Consider the following 13,051-nt stretch of genomic DNA (forward strand, 5'->3'; position numbering starts at 1 on the left):
GCAAATCGCACTTTTTAGGTGTCTAATTATCGCACTTATTTCAGACCAGGTTCTGTTTGGCGATTTGGCCCAGAACTCATTTTGGTCAAGTGCACACATGGTTAATTTCACCACAGGTGCCCTCATTTTCACTCACAAACACCCCTACATAAACCCCCACATCAGTAAGGACACCTGTGAGGGTTTAAATCATGGAGATTTTGCAGACTATTTTCAAGTTGCTTATCTGTGATGTGGCCCATTTAGAGGAGCTGCGCAGGAGGGAGGAAGCTGCGCAACAGATCCTGGTAGCCCCCCGACTACTGTGTACCCCACGTTTGTATCGTGCTCGGCTGTAGCTGGACTCCCTCTCGGATCAACAGGTTGTGGGGATGGTTACGCTGAACCCCATTAACCTGTTGGACTTGAATATGAGCAGGTGAGAGATGATTTGGACCCTTTTGGGGGAGGCAACTATGCAGTGTCTGGCCAGCACAAATTAATGTGTGCCCTCTACTATTTGGCCACAGCCTCCACTCAGTCTGTGACCTCATGGGCCTTGGGGGTATCACAGGCCACTTTCTCGAAGCATTTTACTCAAGTGTTACTTGCTATAAAGAAGTTGTTGCGGACATACATCAGCAGCCGTTACTTTTCTGGTAAGCACATGTGGCCTGTATTCCAAAATGTACCTGTGTTGTAAGTGTACTCATAAACAAATTATTGACCAATACCATCTGTTTCCACCCACATTTAACCTAATACACAGTGCCCAATGGATGCACATGGTGGTGCTGACCTATCCCTTGCTGCTATCTAGCTTGTAAGTACATTTGATACATGTATGAATGAAGATTGCAGTCAAACAAGGCTCACTGGTGTTGTGGAACTACACGTGCCAGCATGCCCTGACACACTACAACCATTACAGTCCAAACCATGAGTGTCACAGCCTGCTGGAATATGTAGATCCAAAACCTTTGCAAGCCAAGGAGTTACCCCACACTACTTTAGTGCAATCCCATTGTCATATACCATTACAATATGTTACAATTCACACATTAATTGCTATTTCGAAAAAGACACAAACACAATGGTATGCGGTTAGCAATTTTTACTTCGGTCTTCTTTTTTAGAAGCATTCTGCATTTTGCCATTTGAAAAATAACAACTGTGGGGGCATGTTACAAGATGTTTGGCATTTGACAAAGTGGACAAACATATACTGTATAGCAGCTACCTTCTCCCAGCATCAGGCAGCCCTACACCACTTCTAGACCCTGCACCAAGCCCACCAGTGGCGGATTCAGGGGGGGGGGGCACCCGGGCACGTGCCCCCCTGTCATTAATTTCATAGCTGAGGACCAGGTTTTTCCAACGAGCCCAGCCCCGTGTCTCTAGCACCCCGGGAACCGGAGATATCGCCTGGCAAACCTGTAACGTTTTTTTCCCGATAGGATAATATGGGACCCGTCAATTCCGACCCCAACCCGGTTCCGACGGCTGCCAGTTCCCGCCCTGGCATCCCAGAAGCTTGTGGTCATTCAATTTCAAATCGCTGGGCCTTCAATATGATACCAGGCTGGTCCAAATCGGTTAATCGGGTCTAGAGATATTGTGTGTAAACCAATTTATTTATTTTTGAAATAAATGTAATTTCATGGCTGTTCATGTTTTTGAGGGCAGATTACTCTGGAACCAAACGTTCCAGTTTCACTGGGCCAAAATCATTCAAAGCCCACTCAAAAGTTCTTCAATATGATACTTGTCTCATGTAAATGGGTCAGTTGGTTCCGAAGATATAGCCGGTTAAATGAGATAACTGGTTAAAGGGGGGAGGGGTGGTTTTCTGGTGTAAAAGGGGCCAACCTGGGAATGCATTTTCTGGTGTGAAAGGGGTATTATTTCAAATAGTCGGGACCTGTAGTGCTTTGAATACAGCCAGGCTCTGACACTGTCAGTGGCTATCACTTCTGCCTGGCGGCGGCTGTCCCCCATTTACCACGAGCATGTATTCCCCCTTGGCAATGAGCATGTAATCCCAACGAGCATGGAACCTCTGGCAATGAGCATGGAACCCTTGGCAATGAGCATGTAGAGAAGCAGCACTTATGTAGCATAATTTTTATTAGGCATTATGGTGTTTGGCATAATACATAATGGACATAATGGCGTGTAACTTAACGTGTAATGGACATTATGGTGTAAATGTTGCCTTTGGTGGACAATGTCCCTGTTTATGAAGTGTATTGTGAATTTTGGCTTAATCTGTGTGGCATTATATGAATTTTGGCTCAATCCATGTGGCATTATGGGAATTTCGGCTCAATCCGTGTGGCATTATGGGAATTTTTTCCCAATCCATGTGGCATTATGGGAATTTTGGCTCAATCCGTGTGGCATTATGTGAATTTTGGCTCAATCAGTATGGCATTTTATGCATTTGGCTCAATCAGTGTGGCATTATGTGAATTTTGACACAATCCATTTGGCATTATGTGAATTTTGGCTCAATCCGTGTGTGTTATTATGTAAATTTTGGCTCAATCCATGTGGCATTATGTGAATTTTGACACAATCCGTGTTTCATTATTTGAATTTTGGCTCAATCCATGTGGCATTATGTCAATTTTGGCTCATTCCATTTGGCATCATGTGTAAGGGGCAAGTATAATGGGGTCTAGTATTTTGTTGCATAATGTGTAGAAGTTGTATATGTGTTGACGCGCCCCCTGTTGAGTGGCCACACACCAACTACATCCTTCACTTTTGTCGCCATGGTGGGACTGCGTACTTTAACCCCTTCCCGACATTTGACGTACATGTACGTCATGGTCGGGAAGTACTTCCCGACATTTGACGTACATGTACGTCATGGCTTCTAACTGTCACTGTGTCTATAGACGCGGTGACAGTTAGGAGATGTCTGCTGTCCCTGACAGCAGACATCCCCCCTCGCCGCCCAGGGGGGGCAGGGGTGCCCCCCCCGGTCGGCGATCGCTGTGATTGGCTGTTCAAATCTGAACAGCCATTCACAGCGTTTCCTGTGTTACCGGCGGCGGATATTACCTATTTGGAGGCTTTGGGAGGCCATGAATTCTAACTGTTTGTCCTTGAAATTAACCAAGGAGTTAGCTACTTGGGAAGCAGAAGCTGCTGTATGGGGTGTGTGGGTAGGTGGGGGTGGGTTGTGAGACACCCCACTTGGGGGAAGATCACTCTGTGACGAGGTCTGTATTTCTTCCTGTGCCGCAAAGGTGTCGACCGGATCAAGAATGATGTCCATTTCGTCTAAGACCAGTATTGAAGATTCTGTTTGGTTTGTCAATAGTTGTATAGCACCTGTGGATACAGATGAAGAGGTAAGTACTGATGCATATATAGGCCACACTGTCGTCTATACTGTTTTACATAGGGCTAGAGATGCTGGACGCACATACCTAGGGGTGTTATGTACTTACACATGTACCCCGATACAGCATGTAACATTGACATTAATAATATGTCACATGCCTAGCTCAGATGACATTCATTTCCGTTGCAATGTAGCTGCTGGAGGTGAATATAGTGTGAGATATTGTTCATGTGACATGGGTGTGTGTACTGTATGTGTAATGGCGTTTTTTTGGATCATTTACCTGCTTCCGCAGATTCTGCAGCAACGGGCCTTCTGGTCTTGGATGCGTGAGCACTTCGGGATGGACAATCTGTGCAAGGAAAGATGGGCAGGCATTATGGACCTTGCTATGGCTAAGCATTTTCTGATAACATGCATTGAATTGACAATAATGGACAATACCCTATGGATAAGGACTGCATTATTTCTTCAACACCTTTTTTTTTGTTTAAAGGCAAAGAATTTTTATAAAGATTATTATTAAACTAGTGTACACATGACAACTATTGGATAATCTGTGGTATGTAGGCATGGCAGCTAAACCACCAGTACACCTCTGGGTTTTTGTCCACATACATGTTAGGCTGCTAGAAAGAATGTTACAGTGTTAATCAATATGAGCAGTTGTGGAACTACAGGGCCCAGCATTATCAGCAATTTAAAAGTAGGAACAGCCAAATTCTTGTGCATGACCTTGTTGGGCTATGTAGTTCCACAGCAGCACTTTACTTAGCATAACAATACAAGTGAACATTACAGGTATAATACATTGGCATGTATGTTTAAGATTGCATGTAGTCACACTTACCAGCTCGGGATGGCGTTTGCGGCCTATCGGAATCCGCCACGTGCATGCCAGGCAGGACCTCAGGGGGTATGATGCGCTTCAGCTTCACCTCATACGCATTGTAGCACACAGTGGTGGGGCTTCCTCCTCCAGTCTTGGTGGCCTCCTCCAACTCCATGGCCATTTTATTTTTCAACTGCCTTTTGATGTCGTTAAATCTTTTTTTGACATTGCGGACCAGGCGCTTGTGCTAACTGACAGCGTTCACCGCCTGGGTGATGTCCTTCCACATAGCCCTTTTGCGCTGTGCAGTGGTCTTGTGGTGTGATTTGCCAAGCAAACGCTCAAACACTGGCAGGATAGCCCAGACAAGTGCTGCATTTTCTTCATATGAAAATCTGACCTTCCGGCCACTTTTTGTGCGACCAGCTTCCACCTCCTCCTCCTCCTCATTTTCAACACCAGCCATGTACCCCTCCTCCTCCATGCCAGTGTCTTCCTCCTCCTCACCAGCATCTTCCTCCTCCTCTGACATGTGGCCCTCCTGCAGCTGGTGTGGGGTATGGTCTAGGTCTTGGCTGTAGGATGGGGATGCCAGCGGATCCTCAACCTCCTCCTGCTGGGGCTGGACGCCCAGGGTCTGGCCTGGGGCTGGCCTTGCTGTGGCCATGCTGCCTGCCACACTGCTGGCTCTCCCACTTGGCTGGCTGCTACCACTGCTCCCTCTGCCACTGCTCCCTCTGCCACTCCTCACTCTGCCACCAACACCTCTTCCTCTAATCATACTGCCACTGCTCCTCTCCATGCTCCTTACTTCCTATCAAAGAGTGAAATGGCGCCAATGCCCCTTTATATAGGGGGTGTGATGCATAATGGAGGGGACGCAGGTGGGCCAATAGGTTGTGGGGTTCTTAGTCATGCGGAGACAGTTTTGTAAATCGCACTCCGGTTGGTCCAAAACTCGCACATGACCGGCGGAAGAACTCACACTTTTTTGTTACTTAAAATCGCACCACTTCGCCGCAAATCGCACCTCTTCGCACTTTTCAGGCTCCAATGCGCATCACATTAAATATGCGAATTTTGACAGAAAAGTGCGATTTGAAAAAGTGCGATTTGCGGCGATGTGGTGCGCTAAAAAAACATGCGCATTTATCTCAATCCATAGAATGTCACCCAGAGAGTCACTCACCTTCATCTGCAAGGGGTGCCGGACTGCTCCCCGACAGTCGGGATTCCGACAGTCATTACTGCTCCCTCGTGGGGGTCCACGACCCCCATAGAGGGAGAATAAAATCCCGCAAGGGTCTTCATTGCACTCCCCCTGCTGTGCAGTCGGGATTCCGACGTCTGAGTAATGACTGTCGGAATCCCAACTGTCGGTGAATTATACCACACCCTCTGCAAGTGACTCCGATTGCCCACCAGCCTCATCTCTGGGGCACACTATCTAGCACTGAAAGACAAAGAAGGCCGCCAAAAAACCCTCTGTACGCACCTGCAGAGGTGGCCAAAAGAGGAGAATGGAGATGGGGCCAGAAAAACGCACCTGCTCAGTAGTCTACAATTTATCTAAACACACTCTCAATGCCGCTGAGGAGTCTCTACTCAGCAGAGGTCTCTCTTTTGTACTCACTGTGGGACAAAATTACTTCGACTGGCAAGTAGATATGTACAGGCTGGGCAGACAACTCCGGCTAAAAGACTTCTTTCAACGAAATCCAACCCCTCTCCTAACCGCATCACTTATTGTACCTCCAAAACCAGCACTCTGAAAAAACCAAGTACATTCGATCATCTACACAAAATGCATCTGTCAACACCTTCCTAAGGGTACTGAAATGTGATACTTGTCCATTCTTCAAAAATCAAAGAATTTCATACCACAACTTAACCAGTGACGAGAAACAGGCAATTAAAACGCTGAAAGATGATAAAGACCTCGTAATCAGAGCAGCAGACAAAGGTGGTGGAATAGTACTCCTGGACCTTGACTACTACATAAAAGAAGTGGCCAACCAACTTATGGAAACTGATTGCTATCTTCCACTAGAGCATGACCCAAATATGGCGATACAAAAAAAGACAGATGGCATTATCCAAATTGGGCTCGCAAATTGGTATATTAACAAAGAAACGGCAGACTTCCTGACACAGGCACACCCCAAAATACAGATCCTATACACCTTACCCAAGGTACATAAGTCCCTTACCATGCCAGCAGGACGCCCCATCATTTCCACCAGAGGCTCCTTGTGTCAACCTCTCTCACAGCTTGTCGATTTCTTTCTCCAGCCATTGGTAAAACATACAGAAAGTTTCATAGAAGATATTTCTGATTTCCTAAGGAAGATCAAAGATGTTAATGAAGTATCTCCTGGCATACTCTTGGTTACCCTCGCTGTAGCCAGCCTATATACCAACACGTAGAACATGTAGAAGGGGTAAAAGCAAGTAAGAATGCTGCTATGGCAAGCAGCTATTACTTTGGACCACCAACAGAATACCTCTCTCTACTTATGGAGGTGATTCTCAATAAGAACTTTTTCCTTTTCCAAAATCGGTTCTACCTTCAGCGGCAAGGCACCGCAATGGTGTCTAACATGGCCCCATCATACACTAACCTTTACATGGCGGTGTATGAACAAACACACATCTATGGCAACTGAACATATAATAAATACATCAAGTTCTATGTTCGCTACATAGATGATCTATTTATGCTTTGGAGTGGCGGTGAGGATAATCTGTTGGCTTTTATGGACCAGCTAGATTCCTTTGAGGGCACAATAAGGTTTACCATCAACTTCAGTGACCAACTGATCAACTTCCTGGACGTCACCGTCACTTTGACCAATCAAGCACTGTCTACGAAAGTTTTTTCCAAATACACGTACAAAAACACGTTACTACACGCCGAAAGTTTCCACCCAACATCACTGAAAAAGGGCCTGCCCTATTCGCAGATGATGTATGTATGTAGGATTCTCAGATCCTAATAGCTTACCAGCAGCATTAGGGCAGACGGCCGAGAGGTTCCTGGACAGAGGCTACAAAAAGGATGATATAGAGGAGGCCTACCGCAAAGTTTATTTTCTCAAACGAAATGACCTCCTTCTTCCTAAAGAACCTCAGAACAATGCTGAAATTTTACAGTACATTTACAGTGGCATCCAAGTTTATTAAAAACAAAATCATAGAGCATTGGCACCTTATTTCAAGTGACCCTACCATGGCACCAGTATTACCCACAACTCCCCGTTTTGCTAACAGAAGAGGTCCTAATTTAAAAGACATGTTGGTGGTCACAGATTCATATCGCAGCAAAAGCACTACCTCCAATTGGATCTCCAAGGAAAATGGTGTGTACAAGTGCGCCGGATGCTCAAATTGCCCTTTTTTGTCCATAGGAGAAAGTTTTACCAATCCACTGGATGGACAGAGCTACACAATAAGACATAAACTGGACTGTAACAGCAAATTTGTGATCTACTAACCTGTCCCTGCAAGTTGGTATATGTAGGGAAAACAACACGCATGATCAAAGAATGGATCAGTCAACACAGATCCTCCATTAAGAAAAGCTTACTCCCTACCATCACGGAATTGGATCTAAAAACCCTATTGGTTGCTAGACACTTTCAGGAGAAGAAATTAATGACTTGATATGTGCAATAATTGATCATCCCTCCACTACAGAGAGGAGGTGACAGAGACAAACTGCTCTTACAAAGGGAACTGAAGTGGATATTAATGAAGACTTTAAAATGGGTTGTTATTAGGGATGTGCACCGGTCACTTTTCGCGTTTTGGGTTCTAATTACCTTCAGGTTTTGGATTCTACAGGGTTTTGCCAAAACACCCCCCTCAACTTATTGGGTTTTGGGTTCTGATTTTTTTTTTCTAAAGCATAAAAAAACACTAAAATCACAGAATTTTGCTCCTAAACTATTATTAACCTCAATAGCATTCATCTTCACTAATTTCCAGTCTATTCTGAACACCTCACAATATTGTTTTTAGGCCAAAAGGTTGCCCTGAAGTAGCTGGATAACTATGATAAGCGACACAAGTGGGCGGCAAAAACACTAGACTGATACGGCACACCTAGCATCACCCCTGGACTGATATGGCACACTTAGCATCACCCCTGGACTAATACAGCACACTTGGCAGTACCCCATGAATTATACGGCAGACTTGGCTCACCATCTGCGACCATCGAATGATGGGGGAGGTTCCCTTAGATGGAGGAGGCGTATTCCGTGAAAAATACACGTGCGGTCCGTTCGGTCAGCTTCTTACCGCATACGGACGGAGTTGGCGATCCGTATGGAAGGCAGGGTTTCGCACACACGGTCCTGGCCGCATAATCTGATCCGGCCGCACCGATCAGAATAAGGCCCATGGTGACACTACTGCAGTAAGAAAAGATATATTCTTTTAATAAAAAAATGGCAGCACCCCTGGATTGATACAGCAGACTTAGCAGCACCCCATAAATTATAGAGCACACTTGGCTCACCCCTGGACTGATACAGCACACATAGAATCACCCCTGGACTGATATGGCACACTTAGCAGCACACCATGAATTATACAGCAGACTTTGCAGCAACCCATGAATTTTATGACACACTTGGCTCACCCCAGGAATTATGGGTCACCAGGGCCGCTACTAGTAATGTTGGGGCCCGGGACTGACCTTCAGCCTGGGCCCCCAGCGGAACCCCCCCTCGCGCGCGTCGGCACCCCCCCCTTGCGCGCCGGCACCCCGCCTCCCCCACCCCAATTACTTACCAGCGGTGGTGTCGGTGGCGGCGCAGCATCTTCTCCCGGGACTCGGAGCACTCACTTCACAGCGCCGAGCCCCTCTGTATCCTAGGCTCGGTGCTCTGCGGGCTGCACTGTGCATTGTGCGAGCCTGGCCGCCGGGTGAGTGCATTTGTGCGGGTGCAGGAGGGTGTATGGTGCCGTGCCACTGTGGGCAGCTGCCCGGGCCCCTCCAGAGGCTGGGGGCCCGGGACAGTTGTACCCCTGGCACCCCCCTGTCGGCGGCCCTGTGGGTCACACATGCGGGCACCCCTGACCTGATACAGTACACATGGAATTATACGGCACAGATGGCGACACCCCTGGACTGATTCGGCACACATGGCGGCAGACACGGAATTATACGGCAGACATGGCGACATTCCTGCAGTAGAAAAAGAAACACTTTTATTCTTTTAATTAAAAAAAAGCAGCACACCTGGAATAATATACAGCAGATTTAGCAACACCCCATGAATTATACAGCACACTTGGCTCACCCCTGGACTGATACAGCACACTTAACGGGATGCAGTTAAAATCCCGGCGGTCGGGATCCCGGCGTTCAGAATCCCGACGCCGGAATCCCGACCGCCGAAATGCCGACACTTTCTCCCTCCTGGGGTGTCCACGACACCCCTGGAGGGAGAATAAATTAGTGTGCCGAGTGTAGCGAGGCACCGGGCCCGCTGCGTGGCGAGCGCAGCGAGCCCGCAAGGGGGGGCGATCCACGTCCCCCCCCTTGTCGGCATTTCGGCTGTCGGGATTCCGGCGTCGGGATTCTGAACGCCGGGATCCCGACCGCCGGGATTCAATACTGAATCCCACTTAACAGCCCTTGCAGTAAAAATAAAAAATAAAACATTTTTTTTTTGTTTCATTAAAAAAAGGGCAACTCCCCTGGTCTAATACGGGACACATGGGGGCACACCTGGAATTAAAAGGGACAGATGCGGGCACCCCTGGACTGATACGGGACACATGTGGGCACCCCTGGTCTGATATGGGACACATGGGGGCACACCTGGAATTATACGGCACAGATGCGGGCACCCCTGGACTGATACGGGACACATGCGGGCACCCCTGGACTGATAAGGGACACATGGGGGCACCCATGGAATTATACGGCACAGATGCGGGCACCCCTGGACTGATACGGGACACATGTGGGCACCCCTGGTCTGATATGGGACACATGGGGGCACACCTGGAATTATACGGCACAGATGCGGGCACCCCTGGACTGATACGGGACACATGCGGGCACCCCTGGTCTGATATGGGACACATGGGGGCACCCATGGAATTATATGGCACAGATGCAGGCGCCCCTGTACTGATATGGGACACATGCGGGCACCCGTGGACTGATAAGGAACACATGTGGGCACCCCTGGATACTTTACAAACGGGACCTGAGTCTACCTAATGTTGTGCATATATGCTCAGCACCGCCGTGTAGTGTGGGCGAGCTTTGTGTATATATTTATATGACACCGCCGTGTCTATTGCTGCATATTATACATGATCTTAGGCTATTGATATGAATCTCAATCTATAGTGGCACTGGCTCTTATTGTGTTATGTTTCATCCTGTCAGCATGGGATTTGCACAGTAACTTTGCAGTATCCCTGTCACATATACAGGTTGAGTATCCCTTATCCAAAATGCTCGGGACCAGGAAAATTTTGGATAAAGGATTATTCCGTATTTCGGAATATTTTAATTTTTCAATGATGTTTTTTGAAGTATCTTGCATTTATGCTGTATAAACACATAAAATACACACATATATTTTATTACCACATAAAATACACACAAATATATTTTATTTGTTCAAAAAACAAGGTTTCAAAACATGAAACAAAATTTGTGTACTATCTCAGAAATTGAATTTGAATGGCAAGCAATCATTTTCTTGCACATATATAGTGCCAGTTACATATCATGTCCTCAGTAGTGCTGTTACATATGTCCCCAGTGAGTTTTTAGCAAAAAAAAAAAAAAATTCTTCACTTTCTGGAATGTATGGTTTTCGGAATAATTCGGATAACGGATATTCGGATACGGGATACTCGACCTGTATAACTGTACTGAGTTCTTCACACTGTAAATATGCCTGTTTGCTGTGTTTTTATCATCATCTCCGGCACACTGGGGCAGACTGGATTTAAATCGTGGCCATCCCTATCAGACCCACATCTCCCCCTTGTCCTATCCCTGCTTCACACAGACACAACGGGGGCTGTCCGTTCAATCTCCCTGTCACTTCTCCGCTCCATCCCACAGTGCTATGTGCCCGCACTTCACCCCTCTACGCAGGGTTTCCCAAACTTTTTTGAATCACGGTGCCCTAGAGCATCAAAATATTTCAAGGCACCCCTAAGCCAAATGCTTTTTATTGAGAAATTCAGAAAAAAAAATTCAATTAAGTGAATTGTGTTTATATGTCACAGTTATCACAGGATTTGCTTCTGTTTGTCCGCATATATTATGATTGGCAGCCACAAGAACTGGTTTTGCCTGGTACATTGACCATAAATAATATGAATTGATCCTGGTCCACCAACCCAAGGCACCCCTGCAAGTGTCCTGAGGCACCCCAGGGTGCCTAGGCACACAGTTTGGGAACCACTGCTCTAGCGTATTACAGGCTCAACACGGCAACAGCTGACTGCCGGGGAAGACTGGCACGCTGCCAGTCGAAATGGATGTTGGGTCAGCCTATATACGCTTTAATCATGTACTGCCTCTGAATACAATTCTTCTTATCACCTAACTATGAGTGCTGGTTCTTTTCCTCTCCTTCAAGGGAGGTAAGTGTTGTTATCTATTCATCTTATGGACCTTGCACTGCTGCTCTTATAATCTCATCCCTGTGTGCCACCTTATCTTCTACCCCATATATATATATATATATATATATATATATATATATATATATATATATATATATATATAACCCATGTATCAATATTTGATATATGATAGGCAGCACACCTTTTTCTTCAGAATGATTTTATCCAATTTAATTGCTCAATACACTTCAAATGAAGAGACTGATATGCAAAAAGTGGAACATAGAAAAAATCATGGTGGGACACTCATATATTCACCCATCCAAAATCGATCAAAGTAGGATTGACTGTCAAATATTGATACATGGGTTCTATACAAATCGTCTGAGGATCTTGCACTCGCCTATTTTGAATACTAATGAGTGCAGCTCTTTCAAGTTATGTATATATATATATATATATATATATATATATATATATATATATATATATATAGCATAAAAGAGCTTAAAGGGGAGCTGATAAAACCAATAACAGAATTATTCAACCAGTCACTAGCTACTGGAGTAATCCCAGAGGACTGGAAAACAGCGAATGTAGTCCCACTGCACAAAAGTGGAAGCAAGGAAGAGGTAAGCAACTATCGACCAGTGAGCCTTACATCAGTAGTAGGGAAAGTGATGGAAACAAAGAGTTGTAGAATATCTCAAAACCAGCAATTTACAGGATCCAAAACAGCATGGGTTTACTGGGGGAAGATCATGTCAAACAAATCTTATTGACTTTTTTGACTGGGTGACTAAAGTAATAGATCAAGGTGGGGCTGTAGATGTAGCTTATCTAGACTTTAGTAAAGCTTTTGACACTGTCCCACATCGCAGACTGTTAAATAAACTTGAAAGCTTGGGATTGGATTCTAAGATAGTTGAATGGATAAGAGCGTGGTTGCAGGACAGAAAACAGAGAGTTGTGGTAAACGGAGTACAGTCAAAGGAGGGAAAGGTTACAAGTGGAGTACCCCAGGGATCTGTACTTGGACCGGTGCTTTTTAATATCTTTATTGGTGATATTGCAAATGGAATTGAGGGTAAAATGTGCCTTTTTGCAGATGACACAAAGGTATGCAACAGGGTAGACGGTACTCTTTACCTAAAAGGGCGCCAGCGATTGAAATCGCGGTCGTCGGGGGTAAAAATCGCGGTCATCGCGGGCATCGCGGGTAAATCGGGATGGCCGCGATGCCCGCGATCACCGCGATTTTCCCATAGGGAACA

The sequence above is a fragment of the Crinia signifera genome, chromosome 5 (genome assembly GCF_055691185.1).
Source record: "Crinia signifera chromosome 5, ASM5569118v1, whole genome shotgun sequence".
NCBI lineage: Eukaryota > Metazoa > Chordata > Amphibia > Anura > Myobatrachidae > Crinia > Crinia signifera.